The sequence below is a fragment of the Mixophyes fleayi genome, chromosome 5 (genome assembly GCF_038048845.1).
Source record: "Mixophyes fleayi isolate aMixFle1 chromosome 5, aMixFle1.hap1, whole genome shotgun sequence".
NCBI classification, from domain to species: Eukaryota; Metazoa; Chordata; class Amphibia; order Anura; family Limnodynastidae; genus Mixophyes; species Mixophyes fleayi.
Genome location: NC_134406.1, coordinates 166,157,106 through 166,171,735, shown reverse-complemented (window position 1 = coordinate 166,171,735; position 14,630 = coordinate 166,157,106). Strand labels below are relative to the sequence as shown.

At 39.3% G+C, this 14,630-nt stretch overlaps 1 protein-coding gene across 2 annotated transcripts in view; it reads right to left on the bottom strand.

Moving 5' to 3' along the window:
- LOC142158735 (serpin B6-like) overlaps nt 1–14,207 on the bottom strand; it is a 33,671-nt gene extending 19,464 nt beyond the window's left edge. For both annotated transcript variants that reach the window (XM_075212975.1, XM_075212974.1), the window contains exon 1: nt 14,099–14,207. The gene's annotated coding sequence lies outside the window, so the exon portion shown is untranslated. The remainder of the gene's footprint in view (nt 1–14,098) is intronic.
- Between the last annotated feature and the right edge of the window lie 423 nt (nt 14,208–14,630).

Here is a 14,630-nt window from a genome sequence, read left to right as displayed (position 1 = left end):
TAGGCATGGACAAAAGTTATGGGCCCCTTAATCTAATATTTTGTTGCACAACCTTTAGTGGCAATTTCTATAGCTCTCAATGAGACTTCTGCACCTGTCAACAGGTAGTTTTGGCCCACTCTTCCTGAGCAAGAACTGCTCCAGCTTTCTCAAGCTTAGTGTGTGCCTTCTTTAGACTGCATGTTTCAGCTCTTTTCGAAGATGTTCGATAGGGTTTATAGATGGCCACTTCAGAATAGTCCAATGTTTGTGCTTATCCATTCTTGGGTCATTATCCTGTTGGGAGGACCTATAACCTGCGATGGAGAAAGAGCTTTCCGACACTGGGCAGTATGCTTTGCTCCAGAATACCTCGATAATGAGATTTCATTGTGCCCTGCACAAATTCAAGGCACCCTGTGTTAGATGCAGCAGATCAGCCAGAAAACATGATAGCGCCTCCATGTTTCACAGCAGGTATGGTGTTCTAATCTTTGAGAGTGTTATTTTTTTTCTTCTGACATAAAGCTGATGTGACTCGACAAAAAATTCCAGTTTTGACTCATGAGTCCAAAGGGCATTCTCCCAGAAGCATTGTGGCTCATAAATATGCATTTTAGCTATTCCAGTCTGGCTTGTATCTCTTTGGCTCTTTTTCTACCATTATCACTGTGTTTAACCTGGGGTTGATTTTCCTCTTGCGGTCATGTCCAGGGAGGTTGGCTACAGCCCCATGGACTAGCTTCTTAATATTTGGAACTGTAATCACAGAAATATCAAGCTGCTTGGTGATTGTTTTATAGCCTTTACCTTTAACATGCTTGTCTATAATTTTCTTTCCGATCTCCCAGACAATTCTCTCCGTTGCATTCTCTGGTCCATGGTCAGTGTGGTGCACACGACGATACCAAACAGCAGAGCGTCTACTTTTATCCATTTAAAATAGGCTGAATGGCAGATTAGAAGACTTAAGACATATGTAAGGTGAGGAATCACTACTGAAAAAAGGTCTTAAATTTGCCCCTACAAATGTGATAAATCCATTTGAGACATATAGATTTGCAGAAATTCGTAAGAAAATGGTGAAGTAGAGAAGAATATAGAAGGTGAGAACACAGGTGTTTAAGACCAAATCCACTTTTTTTCCTCAACATGTGAAGGGTTGTTTTATAGAATCTATCAACAAATTAGTTGCAGATGATATTAGAAGAATTTTTGTCAAACATAAAATTAAGAACAAGGAATCTCAACCGGAAGGAGAGAGAAGCGATTAGAAGCCTAGCTGAAGATCATCAAATTGTGGTTAAACCTGCGGATAAGAATGGGGGGGGGGGGGGGGGGGTAGTGATTATGGATTTGAATAAATACAAAAAGGAAATCTTTTCCCAGTTGGAAACAGGAAGTACATACAAAAAATTGAATAAAGATCCAACAGAACAGATCAGTACAAACCTCCTTACTATGATCGATAAATATGAAAGTAAAGGAGTTATTGATGCCCAAACAGCTAAATATATTAAACTTGAACATCCAAGAATTCCTGTTATTTACATACTGCCGAAAATCCATAAAGATAACAAACCCCCAGGCAGACCAATTGTCTCTGGGACAGGTTCCATTACCATCAATCTTTCACGAAGTACTTGATATGTACCTGCAACCGATAGCTCAAAATTCTAGATCATACCTCAGAGAAACAATGAATTTTTTTAAAAACTTGTCTGAGATAAGGTGGGAAGCGGACATGATCCTCGTAACAGCAGACATAAAATCACTCTACACCGTGATTGCACATAATCACGGTGTAGAAGCAGCTAAAAAAAGCCTGGTCACAACTGATTACAGTGAAGAATTACAAGAATTTATCGTAGAGGGTATCATGTTTGTTCTGACCCATAATTACTTCAGATTTCAGGGTTCCTATTATCTGCAGTGTGTGGGGACTGCCATGGGCACCAGGTTCGCACCGAGTTACGCTAACATCTTCATAGCCATGTGGGAGGATGAGAGTGTTTGGCATGGTCATGATTTCGGGGCGAGCCTGGTGTCCTGGTTCCGCTACATAGATGACATCTTTTTTATTTGGAAGGGCTCAGAAAGAGAGCTTGACATGTTTTTTCAACATTTGAATTCTAACATACTTGGGATTGAACTTATTTTCTCTTGGAGTAGATATAGTGTGAATTTTCTAGACATCACAGTCTACATAGATGCAAATGGTCTCCAAACAAAAACATTTCATAAACCTACAGATACTATTAGCTATATAGATGCAAATAGTAACCATCACATAAATTGGTTGAAAAGTGTGCCTCTTGGACAAATGGAGAGTTAAACGTAACTGCACTGAAGAAACCGTATTGGATGAACAAGTAAAGGATATGAAAAGGTCCTTTGTTAGTAAAGGGTACAATGTTGATATGCTTAATAATGCAGAAAGGAAATTAAGTGAGTTTAAAAGGGAAGACCTTCTGGTTAAAAGGCAAAAAAATCCAATTGAAAACAGAACAAATAAAGAGTGGGCTTTCCTCTCAATATATAAAATAGTGATTTTAGGCGAATAGAAAAGATTTTTGTGAAGCATTGGGGGATTTTAAAAAAGGATATGGTTATTGGGGACATTCTCCCAGACAGACCCCAGTTTATATACAGAAAAGCCCCTAATTTGAAGGACAAGCTAGTATGTAGTGACCTTCCGGATACAGTGAGACATTCAGTTAGAACACAAGGGTTTCATAGATGTGGCTTATGTGCTGCTTGCAAGATGTGCAAAAGTAGTAGTAGCAAGTTTACGAATGTTACGTTGAATGGTATAAAGCACAATATTGAATAATTTATAACATGCCACACTAAAAATGTGATCTACGCAATTGAATGCACATGCAATAAGGTGTGCATAGGAAGAACATCTAGACCACTTAAAGTGAGATTAAGAGAGCATCTCTACAATATCAAAAAAGGTCTTGAGACCCACTCACTTTCAAATCATTTTAAATGTACACATTCTTGCTTTGGTGGACACAACAAGGGTTTTTGGGGATTAAAAAAAAGATAGAGGAGAATTGTAAAAATAGGGATATAACCACTTCCCTGGCTAAACTAGAAATTAAGTTTATATATGTTATGGAGACACTTCTCCCCAAAGGTCTTAATGCAGAATTCGAATTGAAATGGTTTTTGTGATCTAAATAGGTTTGAATGATCCTGCATGCAGATTATTTTATGTTGGGACTTTAAATGGAAGTCTTTCTGATATATAGTTCGACTGAAGAGCTTATTCACGTACAATATAGACTTACCTGAAGTATGGAAGGTTATGGAGTTATGTCTTCATTGAATTTTATTAATTTTTATTAGTATTTGGTTATTTATTGAAGGATGCATTTTTTTAAAAATTGTCTTCTTTGTATATGTGTGGAGAAAACACGCGATACATGTACATTGAGGAGGAATCTACGGGAGAGCAAGAGGGGCAGACCAAGTCCTAGAAAGTTTTTTGTCTGTATTAGTTAGTGATCCTAATAAAGATGTCCATTTTGAAGAATCCCAACCTCACTATGGAGGAAGTATTTCCGCATACGATCTGACACCAAGCCTCTCTCTGGTGAAGGAGTGGAGGCAAAGTATTGGAGGACTATTATAAAGGCCACAAACGGAACTTTGAGATTGTAGCTTGATAAAGACTTTATTTGAAAGTTGAAACGCGTTGGTTTTATGAAGTGAGGAGCCGATCGGTGGAAGCAAAACTAGCGGGATTGACGTGGTCTGTGAGACGGATTCATTATGCATATACTCACTGCTTGTTTCATTTAAGCTCCAGTACGGTTCCTCATTATATTTTCATTACTTGTTTTAAATAAAAGATAAAGCACAAGATCGCTTTTTCTTTCTGTTTTTATATTGATATCTTAAGTGATGTGGAAAATGGAGAAGGTGCTGCGATTATCAGAAGTCCTCTGAGTCGGTTATGAGACCTGTGATGCAGAGAGGCCAACTATGGGTTCATTTTGAGGCGCATGTCTTAGATACATCTTGTAAGTAGAAACCCTTAGGGGAGATACGGCGGTGTCAACGCGGTTTTGGATGGTGAAACCCTATATGAAAATACACACCTTCCCATAGAAATTCCATTGATTTGGTCTTGGACTGTATTACACTGTGTGTGGTTATATGTTTTCTATATAGAGATCACTCTACAACAGAACATCTTGAAATTGCGGAATACTATTTGGTGCAAAGAAAGGAAGCACTTCATGTATGTAAACCTTTTTTATTTTAGTTTCAATGATGCATTAGACTAATCAGTAGGAGTGCCAGGGCATGTAAAGTCATAGAAGCCTGTAGATGCGATAATGCAGTCTCTATTTTAAGTGCAGCCCGAATCCAGCGTTAACCAACATTCTTTATCGCAGCGATAAATAATAGTGTCGCTGCAATTTATGAAGATTACTTCCGAGGCAGCCTCAGTGAAAACCCCTTCCGAGGCAATTGATTTCTAAAATTTTAATTATACATGCAGTCCCCAAAGTGAATAAAGGAATCTGAATTCCAGCCATAGGTCCTCTTGCTGCTGCTAGTGAGGGCAGGAAGGGGTGGGGGTATGTTATCCAGTATAGCCATCTGTTCACCGAGACTGGTCTCCGGTGAGCCAAAAACACATGCAGGTGGCATTACATTTTCAGAAGAAAAGAAAAAAAGCCACAAAACGCTAAGCTTCTGCCAATTGATAAAGTGATACTTTGTGACATCCCCAAAGAGCTCTATGGGAAGAGCAAAAACTGGGCTAGCATCAGAGAAATCAGTGTTTTTTTGTTTTGTTTTTCAGCATTGACCTTTTCATAAGTAGGAAAGGTTTTTTCTATTCGCCCTTTATCCAGTTAAACAGTCGTTTTTGTCAGGGTTTAGGTTTTCACTGATTGATAAACAGACCCCTTAGACTCTTCAAAACTTTAAAAAGCTGGGTACAGATCTATGAAGTCTTATGTCCGATTCGATTTCTGTAATGATTTTACTAACCACTGAAAGGCCCGATAAGCATGCAGATTCATATTTACACACTTACACGATTTACCATTAGATCTGAGATCTGCATCTCTCATAACTATCAGCGGAAAAGATTGTGACTCAGTTCTATATAGATATAGAAAGGAACTAAAATGTTGGACATAGTCGCGAGTGTGTACACACTTCCAAATTTGCCCGACAACATTCCATCGATGGTTGCGATTTTTGGGAAGTTTATGAAAACAAATTCAAACAATGCGATTTGTTTTGGTGCGATAAAACATTTCACGATAAACAACTCTTGCAATATCAGACCAAACAGTCGTTTATTGTGGATCTGCAAAATAACTGAACAGGTGTGTACCCAGCTTTAGACAGGCAAGCTTTAAAACGTTTGAGCAACCAGCTAACAGACTAAAGATTGAGCTTTAATCCACCAGTCTGTAAGAAGCACTTCACTTAGAGGATTGTCTAGGAACAGCAGCAAGTTTCAAAAGGTTCATTATCCATTTGCAGCTTTCACTTAGACTCACCGACGCAGCTGTTCAGGCATTTATGTAATATTTGCTTTTCGGCTTGCGGTTAAGGGGAAGGAAATGCTCTTAGTAACAAATAGAGCTGCATGTAAAGTCAGGAATACATAGAATAGTTACATTACATGAAACAATAAGGTAAAATGCATTACTATTTTCTCTTTAAAATTTAGAGATTCTCAGGCTCGGTTCCCCAAAAACCGGACATACATGAACTTACCAGATCCGAGTACCGAGCCGGCTCTGTACTTTTGCGCGCCCTTGGAATTGAAAACGAGGCAAAACGTCATCGGATCTCGGGAGTTTTGGATTCTATAAGTACCGCCCTCCATGGCGATTCAGCACCATTTCACAGACGGATACAGAAGGGGTAGCACAGTTCTTGGCAGTCTTTAGTGCAGTTGGGCAGAGTCATAGGTAGAAAAAAAAAAAAAAAAAAAGAGGAGGGGTAGCAGCGTTCTCCAAAGTCTCCAGTGACATTCAGGAGAGCTCCACTGCCAATTGTCATTGCCGATATAGAAATAGGGCTGGCAGTCTTGGTCTTAATCTGCAGTTACATTGTACTGTGTTATCAAAATAGATTCACAGCAGTACACAGAAGCCCAGGAGCACCAAGCAGCTGCTGGCACCAGTCATGATGATAGTAATCCATCTATGTCATCTGCTAAAGCCTATGGGTCAAGTGCATAGTGTTTTTAACTCAGGGAAACAAAAATGTAAAAAAAAAAAACAAACAAAAAACGCCTTTTACCTTGGAAAGAAAAAAAGTCCTGTAATCCAGGCAAAGTTATCTGCAGAAAAAATAAATAAAATTGCCAATATGCCATTCTACACACACACAGTGGCAAGGAAAGAATGAGGCCTTCGCCTTTCTCTACAAGTGCTAGGTCTGCAACCATCACCAAGGAATCTCCTTGTAAGGTCAGTCATGACCAAGCAAATCATTTTTTTGTCATTCGGACTCCAGAAGTGGTGTCCAAATTTTTTAACGTGTAAAAGTACGAGCTGGAAAAAAGCAGTAAGGCATTAGAGGAAAATGTATGTTCAGATTCAAAAATGACAAATCCCTGAGGAGTATCTATCCACGAGTAATATGTGTAAGCCTGACCTTTCAGATAGTGTACCCATAAAGAAGGCTTCTTTCAGCATTTCTGCAGATGTGTGCATGAACAGCCCAAGTGTAGCCGTTGATACACAAATTGAGGATGCCAATTTGGAATTGCAACAGGATGAGGGGTATATTTATGTAGTTGATGAGGGAGCTAATGAGGATGATGTTGTTTGTCCTGCACCAGTGGAAGAAGTTCTTGCCAGTGATAAGAAGGCCATTGTCATGCCCGGCATAAGACCAAACAATCCACCTCTTATGTGTGGAATTATTTTTACCCAAATCCTGACAACAGCTGGCTAGCCCTCTAGGAACCTCATCCACGTTACGCCATTTGAAGAGAGTTCATGGCAAGCTGTTGGGAAAATCAAACTTATGCTAAAAAAACAACAAGCAGTCCATCATCAACTAAAGTCCCTTCTCTCAGCTAGATCTTGACACCTGCAATTGACAGCCAGAACACCGTCCTTATCAATATCCTCAGTAGCGATCGAAGTTAGTCCTGCATCCAAGTTGGTAAGGCTAGATGACTTCTTCACTATCCTGGATTCCTCAGTAGAATTCTTGAGCGTTAGTCCTACTGCTGCTGCTGGGGGTGATTATCCCAGAAGCAGACCAAGAAAAAGACTACTAGTAATGCTGCATACGAGCAAAAATCCACACTTGTTTTGTGCGCTTTTTAAAGCATAAAATTACAACTATATTGCAGCCAGCTCTGCATCAGGCCCAGAGTATTCAAGGCATAATTAATTGATTTTACAATCTAATGCATTATAAAATAACCACACAACCAAAAAAATATAAATCCAGACCACTGGGCACATCTATTTTTTTTAATTAATACTTTGTAATGTGTTATATAGACAGTTCTGTCAAAAACATCAATAGCCATTGTTAAACACTTTTTATATTTAACCTCCTTTATTAGTGTACCCTATTAGTATGTGAAACTGACCATACAATACACTTGTGTTATAACCAAGGTCTACTGCAGACTTATTGCTGCAGAGGCTGAAATGCTCTTGGTCCTTGTCATAAGATGTCACAGCTTTAAAAACCAATTGCCATCTTATCACATTACAATTTGTCATGGGATCATTATAATATGCTATATTATGATAAATATGACATTTTGATCCTGGGACCACCTCTCCTTGAGAGAGAAGTTTATTTGCTTACAAAACAATGGCATGTACTCTAAAAGCTGCATACAAATGTGTATCAAAAGATTCAGCGTTCCCTTGTTAGGTCAGTGACCTTTCCGCTTGAGAAGTGACAACATTGCATGGCATGCTGGCAGCCACATGGCCCGCACATCACAGAGCGCAGTGCGACAATGCCAACAGCATGTTTGACTTATTCCAAGCCTCAAAATGACAGCTACAGTAAAAGCTGTGGTCCTGTCACGTGCTCCCCAACATGTGCTCCCCCATGGGCAGTCCAAAAGGAGCCAATGCATCACTGACCTTGCTGAGCAGCGAAGTGGTCCCAATATTTTTTTTTTTTTTTTTTTTAGTTTTACTGGGAACTGGTGAGAAAAACAAATATGAAATAAAATAGAGTTGTCTGGGATCAGAATAATAAACTGTTCTGTTGCAAATCTGATGACTTAGAAGGGTGAAAAAACTAGTAAGTGTTTAGAAAAATGCTGGTATTAGTCTGGCAAAAGGTCAATGCAGCCACACCCAGAAAAAGTGATAGACAGATCTAATTAACTGAAAACAAGAAACATGCCTATTAAAACAACATTCCACATAGGTGCGTTTTTGCTCTTAGCTATCCTCTGACAAATCATTCTCATTTCATTATCTGTCTGGAGGGAAAATCATGGCTGCCAAAGAGTCACAGCAATTTACATCATTAAGCCCTGCCCACTGCTGTTTACAGCATGATTAGGGGAGGACTGGGTGCCTGTATGACGCGCGTTAACTCCGACAGGGAAGTGAGGATGCGGGAGTTTGCACTGCAGGAGTCTCCCGGGCATTATTATTATAATCATAGATTTGTAAGGCGCCACAGTGCTCCGTCACGCTGTACAGTAGGGAACACAAGGACATACATAAAACGAGAACAGACAAGGCTTACAAAATGGAGACATGAAAACAAAGGATATGGAGGACCCTGTTCATTAGAGAGCTTACATTCTAAAGGGAGGAGGGCACAGCTGAATCAAGAGGAGCGAGTGTGGGTCAGAGTGGAGATTGGGACAGTTAAGATGGTGCATTAGTGTGAATAGTGTTATCGAGGATAAGGTCACCTCTAAAAAAAGAAATGGGTTTTCAAAGAGCATCTAAAGATTTGAAGACTGTGGGAAAGTCTGATTGAGCGTGGTAGGAAATTCCATAAGTGGGGAGCAGCACGGGAGAAGTCTTGTAGGCAGGAGTGAGAGGTGGTTATCAGAGACGAGACAAGGCGCAGGTCAGAGGTAGATCTAAAAGGAGGGAGGGAGAGTATTTTGATATGAGATTTGAGCTTTCTGCAGGGGTGTTGTTGTTGAGGGCTTTGTAGGTAAAGGAAGAGTAATTTGCATTTGATTCTCGAGGACACAGGGAGCCAGTGTAGGGATTTGCAAAGTGGTGCAGCAGATATGGAACGGTGAGAGAGGAAGATTATTCCAGGAAGAGTAGGCAACTACGTACAAAGCACCTAGTCTAGCTGCCAAACGCTGACAGTCAGTTTTCTACACAGACACAGGCTCTCAGACTGTCAGCACGTCATATGAAGGCAGAGGAGAAGGAGCGAGATGATCCTAGTTGAAAACAGAGCTCAGATGGGGTATACCAAAGCCTCTCTGCTCACTACATTATTTGTCACGTGACTATTATTGCCATGGTGGTCCATGTCACTGTAAAAAATCTGAAGAATTATCAATCATTAATAGCAATTTGAAAACACAAACCAAGGCGAAAAGGTACCAAGCTTATTCTTATAGCCTGTCAGTGATTTTTTATTTTTTTTTCAAATGTGATTGCTGCTTTAAGTTTTCTTATTCTTATAACTGAAAGACAAACATTCCTCATAACTGTAAAACAAACAAAAAGACTAACAGGTTCTCATGTATTCTAGAATATTTTCATACATTTGCATCTTAGCATAAAAGAAATGCAATTTTAGAGACAACGCCCTTTCAAAACGGTTTTGCTGAGTGGAAAATGTTTTGCTGAGTGGGTTTGGCCAATAAAGTATTAAACACAAGGTTTTTGAAGGTCTTAAGAGACCATTGCTATTAACATTTTAAGCAATTTGCACGTTCACAAACAAGAGTGAATTAAATCAGCAAGTTAATATAAGATGTTCCAGAAAACTAGCTGCTTTACCATCAGTAAGATACATTTATGATTTTTAATGTTAAGAGTTACCCAAGTTCAGAGGCTTCAACATGACCCTTTATACCCCGTACAAAACATTCTGCTCCCTAATCCCCCACCTAATTTACTACTGGAGTTACTTGGACAGCATTAATTGATTTGTCTAATTATTTTCCTGAATAAGGCTGTTTTAGAACTCATACCAACCGGCATCAATTTTATGCATTGTACATCAGAAAACAGGTCAGAAAAAGGAAACCATTGTTTTCATTGATCCCATATCCACTCACTATGTTATTTACGCAGGGGAGCAATAAAACAGCATTGCTGTTATTCAAATGCCTGCTCCATTCACTGAGCTTCAGACACTTCGACAAGGATGAGTGACTGGGGGTGGAGATTCTGGGAATAGAGAAGACATACTGAGCAACCCCAATGAGTAGTATAAAAAAATATATATCAAATTTACCTTTGTTATATTTGAAGAATGTATGGGCTACCATGGCTTGGGTATACAGAAGTCAAACAATGAGTCCCAATACAATATTAGTTTAAAGGGATAGATAGGATCAGATGGAACCATTGGGATATCTACAGTCGTGCTTGATCTCAGTCTCTGTTGTAGTTCCAGTTTTTACCCAACAATTATATCACAACACCATGCATCCATGCCCTATATTGAATGAATAGACATATTTCAGGGAAGAACTAGTCATTCAATAGACATGGAGTCATCCAATAAGATAATGTTTTGCTTACACAGCCTATATATGCATGGTGGCACGCGATTGGATGCTGCTATGTCTTTTGAATGAATAGACAACTTACAAAGAAGGGGAAGCGGAAGAGCAGGGAGGAATGCAGCTGCACAGGCGAGCAGTTGGATGCTGTCTTGTTTGGCAGTCAGTTTGTTTTTCTAAATTAACAAAGTGTATTGATTCAGCTTTGTTTCATGAAAGATCACGTAGAGAGTGGAATCTCAAACGCATTTAGCATAAAATGTCTGGCACAAATTTGAACACAAATCTCAAGCAAAAAATACCACATTAGTGCATAGGGTGTTACCCTACCTGCTACTGGAACATGACCAGTTTGTGAATAAAAAAACTGCAACTACAACATATGAAAAAAACAAAAACAAAACAGAGGATATTGGGGTACCTGCCAATCAAACTCCTTCATCTAAACCAGTTAGTTAGAGCAAGAAATGCTGCATTCCCACTTCCCGCTTATGGGCAAAAACCAGGGGATACTAATGAGGCAAACACCACAGGTTACAGTAAAAAAATAAAAATAAAGAGCCACACAACATTCCCTGACAAAGGCCAAAAGGCTGTAGGCCAGGGCAAGGACAGTTTTTAAACACAATGGTCAAAAGGTCACGGCCTTAATTTATTTAATTTGTTTTTGCACCCAACCTTCATCTTTTCACAATTTTTGTGTGTGACTTTTTTGTTTTTGAGGGGTGTGAGGTTTTTCTTTTTTTTTTTTTTAATTTCTAGTTGTGTTTTACCATCAATGTTAGTGTTTACATTCAGTCACATTTAATTTACTCTTCAACACTCCCAACTATTCTAGCAGAGTGCTCTTTACTTATTTACTTTACTTGCACAGGGAAAAAAGCTCATTGCAATTATTTAAGCCTGGATTTATGGAAGGGCCACAGTCTGGGCTGAGTGCACAAGAAATACAGGGGCATCAGGCTTCATCATGTTATTACATTTTCCTTTATCTATGTATGCCTGTCATCCTAAAAAAAAATAATGTCTGTTTTAATTACTGTCAGAATACATTTATTTTAGGCACATAATGCTTAGTTTAGAATTGGAAATAAATCCAGCTAGAAAGTGCAATTTTAAACACTAGCAAAACTTTTTGCACTGCAGGGAGCTAAAAATTTGCAGACAAATTTAGAGTCGGGAGAGCAGCACAGCCTAGCTCAACTCTAAACCAGTGTAAAAATAAAGCTGCCCAGTATTTGGGTGCTACATGCAAACAAAACTGACTATGCCCTGCATGCCATGATCCATAGCAAATTTAATACAATGTCCTATACATCAAGGTGTGTCCACATGTACATATTTGTGAATAATAAAAGAAGCCTGCATCAACTTATATATTAGATTTAGTGACTCTTTAAAAACAGTTATGAGCAACATGATACATTTTGGGGGCCGTCTGGTGTGGCCCTTTAACCTTCAAAGGGGCTGCATATTACCCATAATCTTAATAAAAAGTTAACACAATACATTTAATCAAACAAGGAGCTGCCTATATGTAATAACACATCAGCAGGCATTTTAAACAAGTGTTACATACTATAATAAACAAATTTGACAATAAAGCAGAAACAAATCTGTAAATAAAGCAGGAAGAATCTGGGGGCTGCAGGTGAAGGCTTAGAAGGCCACCTGTTGCCCATCACTGATTTAAAACACCTACCACCACCACCATCTGTCTCAAGTACACCCGACAGATAAAATTCTATTAATTATACCAAACGCATAAAAAGCTGTTGAACATTTATAGTATGAATACCAGCTTGCAGATTTAAAAGGAAATATGTTATGAGTCGATTACATGAAGACCATAATATTACTGTTATATTCCCTTTACATTCCCATAACCAATAATGAAATTAGGACTTCATGTAAAAATTCTGCAATAGATTCCTTTCTCCCAAGAAGTAGAACCAAAGGGGTACAAGCCCCAGGACTCTTGGCATCTGTAATATAATGAACCCTGCTAGCCCCTCAGAATCAAGCAGCCGCCAAACTCAAATCTCTATGCTGAGGTGTTAGTAAAAGCTGTATGGGTGCGGCAATGGTGGGGTTCAGTATCTCCTGAACTCTGACTTCTGGCAATGGACCAACAGGGGAGGAAATTAAAGGTTTCCAACTCTAACAAGCCTCACTCAAGACACCAAGCAGCAGAGGGCGCTGTAGTAAGCTGGCTCATTACGGCAGTTCCGTCTTTTACCTAATCCCTTCAGAATCTGCATGCAGTATGTCACATTATACATATTTTAAAATGCATTTTTGAAAATGGCTCACATATGTTTGTGGCGTACAAGCAAATATCCATTCCAGCTGCCAGAATGGAGGTCTGAGTCTGAGTACCTTACCCATCCATTCCGACAGCCGGAATGGAGCTCAGAGGACCTTAACCATCCATTCTGGCAGCCGATATGGGGCCAAGAGTAAGTTAATCATCCTTTACAGCACCCGGAATGGATGATTAATATAAACAAAACCTTATTCCGACACCCAGAATGGATTGCGAGGACACTCGGACATCTATTTCGACACCTGAAAAATGGATGGCTACAGTACTCTGAGCCCCATTCCAGCACTTGGAAGAGTTGTCCAAGATACTTACAGCTCAATGGTAGCCGGGATGGATGACTAAGGTACTCAGCCACCTGGAAAGAATGGTTAAGATATCGAGACATCCATTCTGGCTATCAGAATGGATGGTTAACGTACTCAGAACCCCATTCCAGCACCTGGAATAATTGTCCAAAATACTGAGAGCCCGATTCTGGCAGCCGCAATGGATGGGTAACGCACTCAGCGTTCCATTCCGACATACATTCAGGCAGGTAGAACGGATAACTAAAATATATAGCTCTGATACACAGAATTTTTATATAATATATATATATATATATATTCATTCTGTGTGTGTGTATATGTATGTACGTACACACACACACACACACACACACACACACACACACACACACTACAAAATGCACCATACAAGCAGAGAAAACACAGCACACTACACCCAAGTCACAAAGCAGCAGAAGGAGCCAAATCATACTGGCAATTCCGGTTTTCACCCACATCAGATTCAGAATAATAAACAGTATCATACCTTTACACCCCCCCAAAAAAAAATAATTAACAAATCAGTCCATTCACTTGTGCATGGTGTCATTAATACTTTGCAATACATATCAGCATTAAGGAATTTCTTTGCTGCAATAAAAGTGTTTAATGCAGCACTACAGATGCTTTTAGTATACCATGCAAGTTAAAAGTCGTTATACCTCCGTTTTACTGCATTGAGTGATAAGAATAGTCCTTTCTTATTTAGTTACATGGATCAGCTATACATTCATAACTTTAACAATAAAGAAACCAGTAATATAAAGTTCTCACCTGTAATCGACTTGGGTTGGACTGGATGGGTGTGAACGCTGCGCAGTACAGTATGTAGTGATCAGCACGGCTAGAACTGCTGATCTCTAGTGGTTGAAATACAAGTTTCAGGAACACAGCAGGAAGTTGTCATATTTTGCCTGCCTCAGGATCTAGAAATGTTTACGCCCCTGTGTTTGGATATTTTTTCTGTCTACTTCCAATGTTCATTTACAGGGCTACATAATTAAATATACGTCCTGTAAATAAAATTCATATTATAACAAGGAACAACTAGCAGCATTTATATATCAGTCAGACGGTAAAACGTGCAGAACTGCAAAGGGCAGGAGTCATGTTTCATGTTTCCTCTGCAGGTAACAGCACAGCTGTGTCTCTGAAGCAGTGAATAGTGGAGGGAAGTGTGTAGTGTGACAGCAGATTATTGGGTTGGTCGGGAAGGGTTTATAAAACATGTAGTTTAGATAATCTTACAAATACAGGAAAAATCCAAATTCACCTGTGCACCACCTGCAGCGAAACATATATATAA